At 37.9% G+C, this 19,015-nt stretch overlaps 1 protein-coding gene across 1 annotated transcript in view; it reads right to left on the reverse strand.

The window, feature by feature from the left end:
- Window positions 1-18,815, reverse strand: part of LOC5565069 (mushroom body large-type Kenyon cell-specific protein 1) — a 602,053-nt gene extending 583,238 nt beyond the window's left edge. Inside the window, exon 1 of the mRNA XM_021857635.1 lies at window positions 18,275-18,815. The gene's annotated coding sequence lies outside the window, so the exon portion shown is untranslated. The remainder of the gene's footprint in view (window positions 1-18,274) is intronic.
- Between the last annotated feature and the right edge of the window lie 200 nt (window positions 18,816-19,015).

Genomic DNA, 19,015 nt, shown 5'->3' on the forward strand with positions numbered 1-19,015 from the left:
AGAATCATTCTCTTCAATTCAATTTATGAAATGTTTGTAGAATATCAAATTTGTCAAAAGTCAAAACTAATCATAGTGAAAAGTAGTTTTCTTCAAATTTGTCTTTTGTTTTACCAAAAAAAAAACATTTTTGTTCTACCATAACTTTATTAATGCTCATCTGATTCCAGATAACATGCTTTTGAAGCTAGTTAAGTTGTTTTTATACTGTGTATACAACGGATTTAATTATAACTGGTTATCACTAAGTCATTCAACAAAAACCACCCAAAATCTTCTTCTTCCTGGCGTTACGTCCCCACTGGGACAAAGCCTGCTTCTCAGCTAAGTGTTCTTATGAGCACTTCTACAGTTATTAACTGAGAGCTTACTATGCCAATGACCATTTTTGCATGCGTATATCGTGTGGCAGGTACGAAGATACACTATGCCCTGGGAAGTCGAGAAAATTTCCAACCCGAAAAGATCCTCGACTGGTGGGATTCGAACCCACGACCCTCAGCTTGGTCTTGCTGAATAGCTGCGCGTTTACCGCTACGGCTATCTGGGCCCCATAGGCACCCAAAATCATAAGTTTTTAATTAAGAAAGTATTTTTTTCCAAGTTGTTGGTTGTTTCGCACCGGAAATTACATGTTTTACTGTTAAGCAAAAGCTTCTTGTTATAATTATTGTTATAATTTCAAGATAAAAAATGCAAACATTTTTAAAAATTTCAAACATTGTGTTTGTTATAAAGTTTATGAAAAATTGCTTCCAAGGCTTTTTTAAAGGTTTAACTGATAATAAAACTCAGTTTCAGCTTAAGTATTAACAATGAATTGACAAAAAAATAAAAAAAATATAACATTTTCCTTTGAAAATTCATATTTTTGGGCAGTTTTTGTTTAACAAGTAAAAAAAGGGAAACTTTAAAGTAGATGGAGTACCGTGTACCTTTTAATTCCGCTCCTAAATGCTTATCTTTGACAGATACGCGTATTTCGACTACCACTTGCAGTCTTCTTCAGTGTCAGTTACTCGTATGTACTTTAAAGTTTCGCTATTTGAGATTCTGCTCAGAGGATTCGAACATTCATTAAAGAGAAGTTAAAAAAAATTAGAATCGGTTAAGTATTTATGAAGATATTGTCAAATTAAAAATGATTTTTTAGTTTAAAGAGGAAAAATTTTGAGAAAAGTACTTTTAACTAAGATTAGTTTTGATTTTAGACAAATTTAATATTCTAAAAACTTTTCATTAATTTAATTTTGAAAATAATTGTGCATAAAGCTGCAAAATTAGTTGTGAGTCACAACAAAGTCAAAGTTGTGAGTCATTACAAAGTTATGACGACTTCATTGAAGATTGAATTTGATAACTTTAAAATTAATTTTCAAGTCGCTTGCGCCACCTCTAAATCTTAATTTTTTTGGCTCAAAATTTGAGGTTTCCCTTTTTATGTGATTTGATTTCAGAAGAACACACGAATTCTTGGTTTTGAGACATTTCGAAAAATAAGCCGCACTCTAATGAACACTTCCCGAACATGTAGAATTCGGTATGGAAAAATAATCAATTAGATTCACCAGCCACCCGTTCTTCTCCATTTATCCAGTTCGCGTGTATGTGTCAACTCTATCAACTCACAGCAGAACACGTAATCCACCTTAATTTAATCAAACTACAATTTTCCCGGAAATGCATTTCTCATGTGGTACATTATATGCCTAAACTTCGCCCAACAGGTAGCATTCCAAACTCATCAATCTTCCCATTTTTTTTTATTTTTTCATTTTTGTCCAACCCTCATCTTCCGCCACCCATTCTCCGTGACTCACTAAGATCAGTTCCACATTCCGACAACACCGAATTCGTAGAACCGATCTCAACACCCCCACACTCCAAAGCCTCCTACGACCATTCGCCGCCATCCCACAATGCAACAGCGGCTATTACTGATGTAACCTACAGTCACATTTGTCGGCCATAGAACGAAAATCTAAAACTGAAAAAAAAAACCTTTGCGTGACTATTCGTCATTCGAATACCATGCACGCCAACTCACCCCAAATGACGCTCCAGAACGACCGGACCGGGAACATTCTTCGCTCCTCGTGAATTATGAATTTGACAACAACGTGCTCTGGCCGCGGTTGGAACGCCATTTTTGAAATATTTCGGTGGAATTTTCCACTGCCATAACCCGTCCATGTATGTACATAGGTCGCTTAAGGATATGCGAGATTTCGAACAATTCCGTCAAAGACAGTTCGAACCAGGATTCCGTAGAATTTTCAAAAAGATGATGGTTGAATAAACTATCTTCTTCTTCTTTCTGGCGCTACTGCCCAACTGGGACAGAGCCTGCTTCAAATTATTTTTTGTCGACGGTATCGCATACCCATAATGCATAATATCGCTATTATCATCCGATCCGAATAGTCAAATAGTGTGACGCATGGTTTCCCTCTTTATAGCGACGCGAGCCCTATTTGAAGCGACTAACTATAGTGCAACTAACACAAACACCATTCAGCGCGTTTGGAAATCCCGAAAAATATATAACTGCAACCGTTGTCGACGAACGCGAAGTCGACGACGTCTGTTATCGTTGCAATTAGAGTGAACTTTTCAAATAGCGAAATAGAAACGCGGAGGAACGTCGAAATCTAAAAACTGGCACCGAGAAGAAGAGTAAGAACACGCGCCCCAACCTCACACACTTACAAGTCATCACACCACACAAGTTGAGGCGATTAGTGGTGGCCATCCCCATATAAGTGAAGCTATAATCGCCCTAAGAGATGCGAAGAAATGTAGCGAAAAAAATGGTCCAGTTTCGATTTCTGCTTTTTTGAGGACAAGTAAACGAACTTTGGCAAACAGCTTGCAAATTGGATGTGCGCAAGTGAGAAAGCTGTAAAATTGTCTGCGTTGTTGCGGTCGTGAACTGATAGTGTGCGTCTTCGCTCAACGGTTCAACTACCGCCATAGAGAAATGATAATAACAGCAAAGACACATAATAATACTTTGAACGATGATGGTGTTGGAAAATATGGACAAGTAATCAAATATGCGATCAAATTTTTCAATTGAGTCCTTGAGTCCTCTTTTCGGAATTTAATAATTGGCGTAGCTAGGATGTTGTACCAGAGGGAGTCCAAAAGGGTGGATGTCTTGCGTAATTTGATGTCAGAGATGTAATTCCGTCTCAAAAACCACAATTATTGAGATTTCCATAGGTTTTTTTTTATAAATTTTTGGTCATTTCATATATTGTACCTAAGAAATTTTAAATTTCACGAGCATGAGCATGATTGACCGCCCGCAGTTGTTACTCCGTTACTGCCAGAACAGCTGTACTTACACACAGAACCATCATGATCAATAGCATCCTCAATGTGTAAGTGGGGTGATGTGCTAGTATCCATCGTATTAAGGTGAAAGTTGACCCATAACGCGGGTAGATCACCTTTTCGTGGTGCGTTATGGGGTAAAGATCTACCAGTGAACCCTAGTCCTGACTGCTTCAAACGAAGAGAACAGGATATTATAGTAATCAAAGGCACATTTCTTAGTCGAGCCACTCGCTAAAGCACCCTCTCGAGCCACCCAACAAGGCGAAACACAATGTTATATGCGTTGGCCATAAATAAATTATCATGTTCCATGTATACCTCCACCCACAGAATTATGTAGGCAGTATTACTAGCACACGTTTCATACAAAAGTATTATTGTCGATATGAATTCATCAACAACTTCATAAAAGCTCATAATCACAATTTATTTCATTTGCTAGTGAAAACATGTTTTTTGACCAAAATTATAAGCATTTTTCTCACCATGCGTGTGTTGTTTACTTTTTTGGCAGTTTTCTCCTCTCTTCTCTCGCTTCTCACGGCCGGAGAAAGTTGCTATCAGTATAAAACTTTCACTTTTGTATGAGACATAATTGATTAGAGTTGCAAGATTAAATATGGATTAAATCGATTAATCCTTCATACGAAATTCGTCGTTTTTTACTTGGCCAGATACAGTACTCATCCAAATCATTGAAAAGTTATTGTTACGAAAGTATAGCAAACTTCGTTGATACGTATTCTTTGGGACCTAAAAACTGATTTCTGTAAAAAATGGACACGTAAATTTGCAAACAAGCAAGTAAACTTGCGATAAATAATGTATTTTGAACCATTATTATCTCCAAAACCAGAGGTGCTTAGATATTTTTGAAAACATCAAGAGATTCAGCTACCTCAAATAAGGTAAAAATAGGTATAAAGCTACTTGACGCAAATACTTGTTATGCTTCCAAACATTTTTCTGGACATTCATAGAAATGTTCTCTCTACCAGGGGTATGTCCAATCATTTCTCAAGGGTTTTTTTGGCATAGTTCCGTTGATCCTTACGAGATTCTTCTTAATTTTTTATTGCAAATTCTTCTAGATTATTCAAGTGTAATTTGCGAGTATACCCCATTAGACATAAGGATGTTAGGCATAAACATAATATAAATAATGGAAGTTAGACATAAAAACGTTAGGCATGATAAACGGCATAAAATACGTTAGGCATAATGGACGTTGGGTATAAAATGACATGTAGGTTTTCCAATTGAGAAACAATATTTAAAAATTAGACTCATTATTGGGAAATTTAATATAAATGTTAGAGTACCGTAGATTCTTCCTAGATTTGTCATAATATCATTCAGGGATTTATACTGGAGGTATGATTATAAACGCCAGATGTGCAAACATGTTTTGATAAAATCTTTTGAAATAACTTTTAAAAAAATTTCTGTAGCAATTTGACTTACGAATTTCTAAGGCAATTAAATTTGTGGCCAAAAGCTTGGGAGTATGTGTAAAAATAGGGAAGAGATTCCTTCAAAATTTTCAAGACGCTTTTCAACCAATTGTATAAATTATCGTTGCGAACTTCTTGATGCACGCCAGTCCAATGCCTTGCGGGTCAAATTTCATATGTAATATTGATTTGCGTGTCAATTTTTTCAGTGCTGCAATTGAAATATTCTCTTAGACAGTGTAAACTGTGCTTTTGTAAAAAAATTGCCGAGGATTTTGTAAAAATTGAAAACCTGCAGGTATGTTGTTCTGGATCCTTATTTACATTCTGACTAAATGAAAATTTCTGACAGACTTCTATACTGCCCATAACTGCATAACAGTCACATTCGACATTTTTGACAAATTGGAGTTAATACCATGGCGAGTCATCAAATGATAAATACTTTCGATCAACTTAATGAAATCTGTGAAATTGTTCTAGAAAATTCGAAAAAAATACCAAGTTGTTTTGTCACATTGGTAATTATAACCGCATAACAGTCACATTGAGATTATAAATGAGCCTCGTAATGTAATAGCAATGAAATTTCTATCAGAATTATTTTCTAACTATTCACTTAGTATGCGATATGAGTTGTACAAAAGATCAGCCTCAAATAAGCATTTTTGAGTTCCTGGTAATTTTTTGAAATTGTAGTTTCCTCCCATACTGCAATAAAATGCACACTTGGTATTCCATTAACTCAATGCCTGCTTTTGTCGAATGTTACAGATATGCAGTTATGGGCAGTATAAGACTTCTATAAAACTTCGATAAAAAATAGTCAGGAATGTTCGATGGTTTTGTATTATTTTGCAAAAATCCTAGGCAGTATTCTGTAAAAGGTGTCCCATGGATTGTCCATAGGATTCCGTCAAAACCACGCCAAGACTGATTTTAAAATTCCAAAAGAAATTTATTTGAAACTTTGTGAAAACCGTTGTTTGGATAAATTCCCGGCAAACGTTGTACTGCCCAGTAGGCCGTGCAGTAGGTTTTGAAAAACTAAATCAATTTACATTATGTCAAATTTGTTTTTCATTGTGGTAGAATTTTATTTTCGTGTAGATTAACTGTTGCTTTTTTCTGTGTGGTGACCAAAACAAGTTCAGAGAGCAAGAAATATTGAGTGTAGAATTTATAAAAGTGAAATAATAAGTTTTGTATTTATAAGCTAGGAGAGTTATGCAACTTCCAACGTTTCAGCTCAGGGTTGGAGCCTTAATCAGGAAGAGCCAAAAGTTACAAAAGTAAAAAATATCTTGAATGGATTCCAAACATATCCCTATGGAAAACTCCGTGAAAGTTGTTACTACATCATTCTAGACTAGATCTTTCTAAGGCTAAGTAGCCCGTCATTAGTTTTGCCAACAACGATGACTTTACAGCTTGCAATTTCAAAGTGATAAAACCCAGTCTTGATAGTTTATATTGACTTGAAAAAGTATCACTGTACGCGCTAACATGCATAAAGTATGCTGATACTTTTTCAGTTGTGTCAGTGCAAAACCAACTGATTTTCTTTGATTCGAAATCGTGAAATGAATTTGCAACAATCATCAACGACGCGTACAAATTTCAATGACGGCCTACTTCGCCTTAAAGCTTCTAGAAAATATTTTCAGAACACTAAGTAAAAAAAAAAAAACTATCGGTATTTGAGCTATAGTTCTATAATCAGAAGATTTCTATTGGAGTGATTCCAAGCAACAGCACCAAAATTTGGTAAATTTTTTAATTCATATTTTTCAATTGAGCTGAAACTTTTCACAGTTTTCCAGTTCCATCTAAATCGTCATTTTCCGATATCAAATCTTCAAGTTGAGTCACGACTAACTTTTCAAAAGGGTGTATGTGAAAATGGTTCAAAAATATTCAAAAAGCTGCACAGCAAAAACGGTTCGTTCGATTGTTAGACAACTAAACAAACAAAGTTAGACAACTAAATAAAGATTCCAAAAAAAAATACACACAGTAAACAAAAATTTTTTTTTGCATTAAAAAACATAATTTTTGACACAAATATCTCAAAACCCTGTCGGAATACCAACGTAATTTTTTGAGGCAAAACGGTCCATTATATTAGCTATCTACCATAAAAATTTGGTGATGGTAAACCAATAAACAAAAAAGTTATGACATTTCAAACATGTCACAATTTTCACATTTAGTAGAAAAAAAATTTTTTTTTTCGGTGTAAATTATTACGGGAACCGCAGCTTGTTGCTGATTTTATTGTTAAGGGCCTTGCGTGAATTAAACAAGTCGTTTTCATGTATTCATTAGTATTATGTATATTATATGTATAAATATTATGCATATGTATAAATATTTTATGTATATGTATATATGTATAAATTAAAATGAATTAACAGATTACACGAAAATATTTTTTTTTTTTTTACCAGGATATTTTTTTTAGAGTATGATCGATGAGTTTCTAAATGTTATATATAAACTTTAAAAGTTTTGGATTTGGGTATGCGTTATGAGATCATTAAAACATTTTATTAATACTTATTCATTTATTTATTGTTATTCAATTGTTTTACAATATCGAACACTTTTGCATCATTATCAGTACAGTTCGAGTATAGTTTTGCTTTAATTTTATTTTCTGACAATGGAATGAAACAGTGAAATTTTTGGGTTCCTTGGATCGTTTTCGTGTTATTATATTGCTCGCGGAGCTCTGATGCCGTTAATTCGTACTCTTCAGTAGTAGTAAAACAAAATGATAATTTTGTTAAATCTTCTTCTTTTCTGCGATTCGCCCAATCAAATAGTTCTTTTGCAGTTTTAATTGGATGCTCACGTTCTTTGGCTAAACTTGCAAGACAGTTATTTTTGAATTGTTTTGTCTCTTTTGCTGTATTTCTATTGATTTTGAACTCATCAATGGCGTCTTGAATAGACCACGAGCTTGGCAGCATCGACAAAATCAATAATTTTTCTTTCCTTGTCGTGGCTAGATTCGAGAACCTTTCCTTCATATTCATAATTACCTCATCGTAGTCTGTATTTTCCACATCCTCAGGTCCTAATTTGAAGAGGTTTCTTCGTACAGCTTCGTTGATTTCATGGTATTTTTTCTCGGGAAATGTCGCTGATGGTACCGTGGCAATACTATCTGCACTTGGTACTTCTGGTAACTCCTCAGTTGTTGTCGGTGCATCTAGTAATTCCTTAGTTGTTGTTGTTTTCGAACTTCCTGCAACCTGATCCACCGATGATGTACAGATTGCCCGTTTGTCAACGTTTAAACGGCAGGACGCACAAATGCGTAAATTTGTATTCAATGTAGACATTGGAGCATAACCAGTCGCTCTCAGTTTATCTATGGTGCTTTCGGTGAGATTTCGTAGCTCTTTCGAACACTTTTTTTCTGCAAACGGCCTGCAACAGTTGAGAAAGCGACTACTCATGTTGCTCGTTAGATTTTAATAAACAAAATCACTTTTAAGTTTTTACTGACTAGTTTGGTGTCGTTTGCTTGACTGAAGAAAAATTTTACAATTAAATCTTTTATAACCATAGTGGTAGTATATTTTTAGCTTTTTCGTGAGTATGTTCATGGTATGTACCTATCATGTTTTTGATGTTGTTGAAGTTACTCGCTTTCTCCCAAATATGATTAACAAAGTCTATTCTCTACCAAGGCGGGTCTATACCCAGGTGTAATCAGATTTTAACTTTGTGGAGAAAACCAGCGCCGAGAAAACCGACCTGCTTTACGTATACTAGATCACCTGGGTATAGACCCGCCTTGTTCTCTACGAGGTAAACTTTTTGCAGGTAAACTAGTCGTATACCTGTATAGAAAACTTTTTTTGTAGCTTTTGTCATCAATATTAGATTTCTTATAGGTTTCTTTTATCAAAAGGTTTCAACACTATTGAGAGAATTTTTCTTCAGTTACGTACAATAAAAAATATGACACTATCAAGACTTTGGATCACAATACTTGATCGCGTCTAACTTTCTAATAGATGCTATAATAGTTATGAATAATTAAATAAAATATCATGAAAACAACTTGTTAACCTCATGTGGTACCCTTAACAAAAAATTCAGCAACAAACTGCGGTCCTAAAAAAAAATAACAATGAAAAAAAAAAAAAAAAATTCACTAAGTGTCAAATTTGTGAAATATTTGAAATGTCATAACTTTTTTGTTTATTGGCATACCATCACCAAATTTTTATGGTAAATAGCTTATATAATGGACCGTTTTCCCTCAAAAAATTACGATAAGGTTTTGAGATATTTGAGTTTTTGTGACAAAAATGATGTATTTATATGCAAAAAAAAAATTTTTTACTGTGTGTATTTTTTTTTTTTGGAATCTTTATTTAGTTGTCTAACTTTGTTTCTTTAGTTGTCTAACAATCGAACGAACCGTTTTTGCTGTGCAGCTTTTTGAATATTTTTTAACCATTTTCACATACACCCTTTTGAAAAGTTAGTCGTGACTCAACTTGAAGATTTGATATCGGAAAATGACGATTTAGATGGAACTGAAAAACTGTGCAAAGTTTCAGATATTTTTGAAATGGTCGATCAGAATCGACTTGCATGCCTCCGTGGAATCCCTCATTGGTGAAAACTTTTCCCATATATTTTGTATGGGCAGAAATGCTTCACAAAACGGAGTTTTTTATAGGTTTTAATATTAAACACAACTGAGAAGTGGAAGAATTCTAAATTGTTTTTCTTGAATACTGAATACTATAGCGAGAAAACAAAATCTCATCATCCTCTCATCACCTAAACCTTACTAAGCGCTACTAGCTGGAATACAAGAAGAAGCTTTCGGCAAGCATAGGGTGAACAAATATGGCTGCATGGTAGTTGTGTTGCCATTGAATAGAGGTCGTGATGGTTTTACTCGTGTTGCTGTTTATGGCTTCTGGGATTCCGGTGGATATCCGATGTTAAATTGAGTATTACGACTTTTACACCCATTTGAACCCATATTACGGTGGGATATTTTAGATTCCAGCGGCAGTTTTGGAAATCTGGCGAAGTGATGCGCACGAAGTGGAAATTATTAAATTTGTAAATTTGGTGAAATCTTCATTATTTTGACGAGAGAACTCTAGGAATCTGATGAAATTATATACAGTGCCTTCCCGATTTTGGCAACACCCGCTTTTGTCTACCTCCGAGTTTGGCAACACCCGTTTTTGGCAACATTTTCTTCCAGATTTTGGCAACACATGGAAAAATATTTTCAAATGATAATTAAGCACTGATACCTAATGTTGTGAGTTCAAACAAAGCAAAAATAAGTCAAAATGAAAATGTTGGTGACCATTGCGAGCTTAGAAAGCTAATGTTAAATGTACTTATAAGTAAAACGCGCATACTTCAAAGGGGAATTGACATAAAGCAGGCAAGCTGTAAAAATAAATACTACATTGTTTAAAGGCATAATAATTTGGTGGAATAGAATAGTAATCAACAGTAAAAACAAGTGTAATAAAAGCATCAAATGTTAAGATGATTAGCTTTACTGTGTTCATCGTTAATGTTTTGTTATTGTTATGTGCTTGTAATTAATGTACAAATCGGATTATGTGTGGTGGTTTGAAGATCCTCAAATTGTCTCGTGATCATTGATTAGTTAATCCGTAGAAGATTTTATTGAATAATTGATGAATGATTTCTTTTGGGTATTTCTGTAGGAATTTTAGTAACAGTTATTGAGGAAAACATCGAGAAAGTTTGTTCATAACACTAGTTGACAATTTGGGCAAATTGTTGAGAATGGGTTTTGAAGTAGTCATCGAAAAACTTCTTTAGAAGAATTCTAAGAGTGAGTAAAAAGCCCATGCTCAAAATTCTTTGGCCATTGTTAACATTTATATGATTCTTCTCTACAATTAAGGTGAAGATGAATCGAAGCCAAACCTCAAATTTTCAAGAGCACAAATCTGGAGAACCGAACACCCGTTTTAGCTGAAAACTTAATCGATTGATCATCACTAGCTAGTGACCAATCGATTAAGTTTTCAGCTTAAACGGATTTTTGGATCTCCAGATTCGTGCTCTTGAAAATTGGAGGTTTGGCTTCGATTTATATTCACCTTAAAAAGAAGAAAAAATAAATGATTACAGATCGGACTCGATTATCCGGAGACTCGATTATCAGGGGACTCGATTATCCGGGATTCGAATCTCCGGAATTTTAGACTCGATTATCCGGAATTTGATTTTTGATGTTCTTGTTTTTCAATATTTATGCATAAATCTGAGATAATTTGGTATTGCAATATACAACATGAATGGTTTTGCAGTTTTGAAAATATTTAAAAACAGGGAGGTTTAAAAAAGTTGTTGTTGTGTATGCTGGTCAAAACAATTTTTTTTCTTGTAAAGACCCCTACTTTTTCTAGAAATAGTTTCAGGTTACACCACCGCGTCATATAAATAAAACAACAAAAAAAAAGATAATATGTATGTTCTTTTATCGAAGATTTCATTTTTTTCTCAGTGATTCGACTATCCGGAGAATTCGATTATCCGGAGTGAAAAAAAATCGATACTCCGGATAATCGAGTCCGACCTGTACTACAATTTTTTTCCACTGACTCCGCATCTAAGCTACATTTTTTTGCTATCCGTTTTCATTTTTACGGATGTTACAGAATCTTACAGAAAACAAATCAAAACATTAGGGATACATGTAGCGATTGTATTTCTACCAGAAGCATGAAATGGTGAAATCCTTGAGTAAATTCATATGCACAATAGAGATTTTGCAAGCAGTTTCTTGACGAGTTCGTAAAAAAATCTAATAAATAAATCTTGAAAAATGAAACGCAATGAAATGAATGAAATTTGAAATTTCGGCAGCAAAATTTTCAATAACTTTCAGTTTGAATATAACTCCTCGCGTTGCTCTTCACACATTATTTCTTCTATAACATGATTTTTTGTTTCAAGAAATATCTTCCAATCCTTCTTCTTCTTCTTGACATTACGTCCTCACTGAGACAGGGCCTGCTTCTCAGCTTAGTTTCAATGAGCACTTCCACAGTTATTAACTAAGAAGTTTCTACGCCAAAAGTTGCCATTTTTGCATGCGTATATCGTATGGCAAGTACGCCCAGGGAAGTCAAGAAAATTTCCATTACGAAAAAAATCTGGACCGACCGGGAATCGAACCCACGCCTTCAGCATGGCTTTGCTTTGTAGCTGCGGACTCTAACCACTCGACTCAGGAAAGCCCCTCTAATAATTAATTTTGCAACTCTCAGCTTGATTTTTCCCGAATCTCAGCAAATGATCATAATTCTTGATAAGAACTCGTCATTAACTCTATTTCTCGGTGCATGGCGGTGCCAGTCTTGATAAAAAAGTTGACATTACATTTCAACCGTGATAACATTGATAGTAAGAAGTTATTTAGAAAAACTTCCACTTTTTTCACTTAGAACCTTCTTCACTATTGAGACGTGTGGTCATCAAAATTGCGCTCTATGTTCAAAAAATCTCTAAAATAAACCCACCCGAAAGGATCCTCAACCGTATTCATAATCTGCTACTTTTGATATGGTGTGGTTTTAAAGCACATTTGCGCTCTAGAACAGTCGCAAATGGCCACTGGAAGTAATACCACGCTTGTACTGTGTAGAACAAGTGTGCTTTTCAGATGGCGCATATAATCAGTACATGTTTCTGCTTTTAAATCAGAAGCTGAACTGAAGAAGGCTCCCAGACATTTTTTACATCATTCGTAGTAGGGTAGGTGTACCAGTTATGGCCATAGTGGTTCCCTATTTCGTCATACGTGATAATTTGAATGTTTCAACATGTTGAAAAGTTTTTCTGTGTTTTAGTAGTAAGATTTAAGATATATCTTGATGTTAAAACATTCAAAAATATTAAAAATGTGAAAGCTATCTGAATTTTGCACATGGCCAAATAGGGAACCACTATGTCCATAACTGGTACACTTTCCCTAATTGCCATGAATTTTCTGATACTTTCAGAGATTAGAATGATAAAAACACAAGCATTTCAAAATTCCCGAATTTGGCAACATCCCAATTTTGGCAACATAAAAATCGAGCCTTGTTGCCAAAATCGGTAAGACACTGTATTCAAAATCCGATAGGAGTTCCTGAAACATATGATCTTTTGTAAGAATTTAGTTTTCGAGAAATCCTGCGATTTTGGTATAAATTCTGGATAACTGTAAGATTCTTGTGTTGCATTCTTTTTAAAGTTAATGAGTTCCAATGGAATACCTAAGATTCCGACTTAAATTTCTAGAATACCGACGTATGTTCATAATTATTGGAATTCTTACTAGAACCCATGATATTCTGATCAGAATCCTAATGATATTAATTGTAATCTTTAGAATTCTGACTGGACTTCTTAAGGTTACTGCTCTAATCCTTACGAATCTGAATTTAATCCATGAGATTTCGACTGGAATCCCAAACTACAATCTTTGCGAATACTACTGGCATCCTTGCGAATCCGACTAGAAGAGTTGTAAATTTTTCTAAATCTTTTTGGAATTCTACTAGAATGTTTGTGAATCCAACTGGAATCCTTGGGATCCCGACTAGAATTCTTGCGAAATCCTTGTGATTATTCACATGGATTCCAGTCGGATTCGCAAGGATTCCTGTCGGATATTCAAGAAATTCAATCGGATTACCAAAAATTCCAGTCGTGTTTGCGAGGATTGAAACGCGAAGCCACAAGAGTCGGACTGGTGGTGAATACGTCGTATACAAAGAACATGCTGGTATGCGGAACTTAGTGCGACAAGGTCCTTCTAGGGAGCAGTGTCCACGATAAACGGCGATACTTTCGAGGTGGTGAACGAGTCCGTCTAACTCGGATCCTTGCTGACGGCTGACAACAACGTTAGTCGAAAAATACGAAGGCGCATCATCAGTGGAAGGTGTGACTACTATGGGCTCCAGAAGAAACTGCGGTCAAAAAAGATTCAAAGCAGCACCAAATGTAAGATGTACAAAACGCTCATTAGACCGGTAGTCCTCTACGGGCATGAAACGTGGACGATGCTCGAGGAGGACCTGCAAGCACATGGAATCTTCGATTAGGGCCATCTTTGGAATGAACCATGAGCTCGCCCAACTCTACTGCGTACCCAGTATCCAGAAGGTGAAGCATACAATGGGCAGGGATTTTGCAAGAATTCCGGACAGCAAGTCTGCATGGATAATTTCGCTTCGGATCCGTGTGATACAAGAGCGCAGCGAGCTGTGTCGATTTCCTGTGCCCTCTCTAAATTTGAGTTCATATTATTAAAAATGAAGAATGTATAAGTGACTGGCAATCGTAGACCATTATTAAATTTTGGCATCCTATTTTTGTTCTATAATAAAAGTCATATGTTGAAGCCGACCGCGACCATCATTATGGTTCCGCGTGTGTGTAGTGCCTTCAAGAAGCCACTAGTTCAATTTGAAGATTTTACAAGTTGGCCACCTCACATCACACCACCGTGTCGTCCGTCGTCTTACATGGGTATGTGTGAGAATAGACAAAACCCGTCCGTCCGACCACGCGAATGCAGAGCGATCCCGGGCGAAGAGGTGCGACGCGGAACGTCGAAAAACTATCCCCTTTCCACCACCTCCCTCGTTTCCAGCAACGCTTCATTCGAGGGAACCAAAAAATGAATATTCTTCTGTTCGTTGCTCATAGTGTGCATGCATACACGGGCATAGCAGTGCAACTGCAACAGCGAACCGAACGAAAAAAGTGAATCGGCACTCTGGTCAAGAGCGAAAAGCGCCGGTGGCGAAGTGTGGTGGCCGGGGGGTGGCCTCCGGGCGGGGAGAACGTGTTTCAAGGCTATCGAAGCGTGCTCAGCGATGGCGAGAAGCATGTTTTTGTGTTCTGATCCGATCCGGCTTTATAAGTTCGACAATAACAATTTCGAAAACGGCCTACAATGCTGCTTGTTTTGAACCACTCAAAGCTGCGCCTAAATTTCAAAACCACACCGACTGCATTCCTTCTACCGTCGTCGTTATCAACGTCGGCCTCTTCCACCAACACGGTTTCGTCAAAGCATCGAAGTAGGCGTGGACTGCCGCCGTCGAATATTTGGCGATTTGACGACAGCCGAAAAGAGCCGAATAAATTATCCCCGCCCCCCGTTATGAAGCTTTCTAGCTAGCAGGTGGTTGCTAGCCGATAATAGGCCTGCTTTGTTGGCATTCTTCGTATCGTCGTCACAAAAAGAAGTTTTGATCATGCGACTGCTTTGATTGCGGTGATTAGATTTTGGTGTGAGTAGAATCCGCTGAACCACGACGGCCGTTTTAGATAGCCCAATGATGTTTGTGACGCACATCAAGCGCGGCTGCCTGATTCGAGCTTCTATTTGGGCCAAACAACAACGCGATAGTGCAGTGCCTACTACGACTATGATTGGTGGCAGCGGCGGCTTGGACGCACAGCGCGATGTATTCGACCATACAGCAGTAGGCGAGAAACCTTCGGTCTCACGCGTGGATAGTTTACGGAAAGTGTTGCCAACCTTTGAAATATCAATATCAATTTATTACTAACTGCTTAAGATTTTTGGCTTAAAAATCTTCTCATTTAAGTTTGAACAGCTTTTTCCAGATGTGAAGAAAAAGCTTCTCCTAGTAGCTTGAGGAGCTTCTCCTAATGGCTGTTGGAAGCTTTTCCCAAGAGCTTTGGGAAGCTTTTCCTAAAGGTTTTGGAAAGCTTCCCCTAGAAGCTTGGGAAAGCTTCTACTATAAGCTTTGAAAAGCTTCCTCTAGAAGGTTTGGAAAGCTTCACCTAGAAGCTTGGGAAGCTTCTCCTAGAAGCTTGGGAAGCTTCTCCTAGAAGCTTGGGAAGCTTCTCCTAGAAGCTTGGGAAGCTTCTCCTAGATGCTTGGAAAGCTTCTCCTTGAAGCTTGAGATCTTCTCCTAGAATCTTGGGAAGATTCTACAAGAAGCTTGGGAAGCTTCTCCTAGAAGCTTTAGAGGCATCTTCAAGAAGCTTGGGAACCTTCTCCAATAAGCTTGAAAAGCTTTTCCTGGAAGCTTGGAGAGCTTCTCCTGGAAGCTCGGAAAGCTTCTCCTAGAAGCTTGGAAAGCTTCTTCTGGAAGCTCGAAAAGCTTCTTCTGGAAGCTCGAAAAGCTTCTCCTGGAAGAGGGGAAAGAAAGCTTGTCATGGTAGCTTGGAAAGCTTCTCCTGAAAAGTTGGAAAGCTTCTCCTGGAAGCTTGGAAAGCTTCTCCTGGAAGCTTGGAAAGCTTCTCCTGGAAGCTCGGAAACTTCTCCTGGAAGCTCGGAAAGCTTCTCCTGGAAGCTTGGAAAGCTTCTCCTGGAAGCTTGGAAAGCTTCTCCTGGAAGCTTGGAAAGCTTCTCCTGGAAGCTTGGAAAGCTTCTCCTGGAAGCTTGGAAAGCTTCTCCTGGAAGCTTGGAAAGCTTCTCCTGGAAGCTTGGAAAGCTTCTCCTGGAAGCTTGGAAAGCTTCTCCTGGAAGCTTGGAAAGCTTCTCCTGGAAGCTTGGAAAGCTTCTCCTGGAAGCTTGGAAAGCTTCTCCTGGAAGCTTGGAAAGCTTCTCCTGGAAGCTTGGAAAGCTTCTCCTGGAAGCTTGGAAAGCTTCTCCTGGTAGCTTGGAAAGCTTCTCCTGGAAGCACGGAAAGCTTCTCCTGGAAGCTTGGAAAGCTTCTCCTGGAAGCTTCTCCTAGATGCCTGGGAAGCTTCTCCTTGAAGCTTGAGATCTTCTCCTAGAATCTTGGGAAGATTCTACAAGAAGCTTGGGAAGCTTCTTCTAGAAGCTTTAGAGGCATCTTCAAGAAGCTTGGGAACCTTCTCCAATAAGCTTGAAAAGCTTTTCCTGGAAGCTTGGAGAGCTTCTCCTGGAAGCTCGGAAAGCTTCTCCTAGAAGAGGGGAAAGAAAGCTTGTCATGGTAGCTTGGAAAGCTTCTCCTGAAAAGTTGGAAAGCTTCTCCTGGAAGCTTGGAAAGCTTCTCCTGGAATCTTGGAAAGCTTCTCCTGCAAAAATTTCCAAGTAGTTTAGGAGGCTTCTTATAGAGACAAAAAATGTATCCTGAAGCTTAGCTTTTTTCCAGCAGCTAAAAAAATTTCTCTTGAAACTGATAAAGCTTCCTCCACAATACGAGTAAGCTTTTTTTAGAAGTTTTAGATGCTTTCTCCAATGGGTTACATGCATGCCCTGATTCGCTACTCGCCACATAGTAACGCACATGCGCTAGTGTCTATGCACGAAAAATCGCGGAAAATATTTGTATGGCAAAATGCATCTAACGAATTATTTATCAATATTGGGAGCTATTTTCGGAAAAATATTTGGTACCGGTTATGCGTAGTTATGGTGTCTATCACGCCTACCAAATATTTTTTCGATAAAAGCTTTCATTTTCGAGATATTTGAAGTTAGATGCCTTTCCCCATACAAAATGAAACGAGAAAACTTCTGCTGATCAATTGTGGACAAGAGCTAAGCAGATAATCCATTGCCTAGGATGCATTGTCAAGAAGCATTCCTTCAAATATTTAGGATGATGCTTGGCTTCAGCATAGTTGTAAATTTTGAATTTGCTAAAAGCATTTTTGTTTACATCTCTCAAATTTTGCAATGAATCCTTTTCAATGTTTCGTCAAAATACTACTTTAGTCATTTCTAATGATTTCAGCTTTAATTGCCTTAGAAAACAGTCATCTTATAAATTTTAAATCAATGACAAAACAACTCGCAAAGCTCATTCCAAATTCACTCCTCCCAAACCGGATTGAATCACTACTAATGATTCATCCGCCAATTTGTACCGTAATCATAGAGCAGTCCAACTCCACCGCAGTTCTGGCACCCCTTCTCACGACCGCAACTAGTTTTTTGTTTTAGTTTTTCTTCCTCTCGCCTAATGCAAGTTGACCACTCACACACAACCCTCGCACACCACCAGACTAAGACTCTACCACACATAGAGCGAGCGGCTAGCAGAGACCTACAATTGTTGTTGTTGTTGTTATTGGCCGAAGAGGTGGGAAAGAGATCGCAAGAAAACAACTCGTTTGCCGGTAGCGTGAGTGGGATCGCGCTAGAGATAAGTGGATTTGACTAACGAAAAAACGACTGGCCTACTATTGCATGGTGCCTAGGCGATCACCTACTGGCTTCTATTACAAAGGCGCAGTAAATTTGACGGACATTTTGGCATTTGAATTCGACCCATTCGACAACGAACCCACACACAAACACATATTTTTATGGTCACACGCAACACTCATTCGATTTGTGCTTTGTCGATGGTATGACGAGCAGTTTTTTTGGAGCTGAATTTAGGCCACGCCTCTTGACCGAATTCTCGCTAATTCGGTTTCGTCTATTTTCGGGTGGGCGGGCTTCTGGTAATTATTTGAGTGCTCGTTAGATTGAGTGGTTTGACTGTGCTTACCTTTCATCGATGTCTTTTGCCACCGCCTACTTTGATGGAATGTTTTAATCAAGATCACAGATAAGGAAAAAATCACTACTGCCGAAATTATAATTCACTGATCGCATTCACCACCGGAACACGCACTTGGGGGATCATCATCGCCGCATGGATCCATGTTTGGTCTAGTTACGGTCAAACACGCACATACACCTCTACCACTACAGCTGACTGTCAGTGTGGCGTTTTGCTTGTGTTGGTGCCTTTGGAGAAGTGGGGTGGGAGGTACGAAGCCCGAGGAAGCCCCCGAAGGCCACGGGGAGATATTCACCACTTGTAGAGTTGCTCCCGCCGACCAAGACGATCGAATGCGCGTGTCACGGCCCACGTCACGAATCTGTCACGATCGACGTAAACAAAAACAAACCGCCGCGGAAAAACACACAAGGCACTACCGAATATACGACAAAGGGCCACGCTTTCAGTCGATGGGACGAAATAAAAAACCTCGCGCGCACTCTGCTTTTTCACTTCTCGGCGTTTCGAAAACTTCACCACAACTGTTTTAGTGTTGGCTGCTGCAGCTCCGCACAACCCCGAACTATACGCGGCGGCAGGCGCGTCGACCGAGTGCAATTGCAGTTTGCACTAGGGCAGTAATAACAGCAATAATGGCAGAGCAACAAAAACAACAACAAAGCAAGCGAACGAAACGAAACGAACGAAAATATGCAACAACTGACTCTTTGGGAGCTCTAGGTT

The sequence above is a fragment of the Aedes aegypti genome, chromosome 1, assembly GCF_002204515.2.
Source record: "Aedes aegypti strain LVP_AGWG chromosome 1, AaegL5.0 Primary Assembly, whole genome shotgun sequence".
Taxonomy (NCBI): Eukaryota; Metazoa; Arthropoda; class Insecta; order Diptera; family Culicidae; genus Aedes; species Aedes aegypti.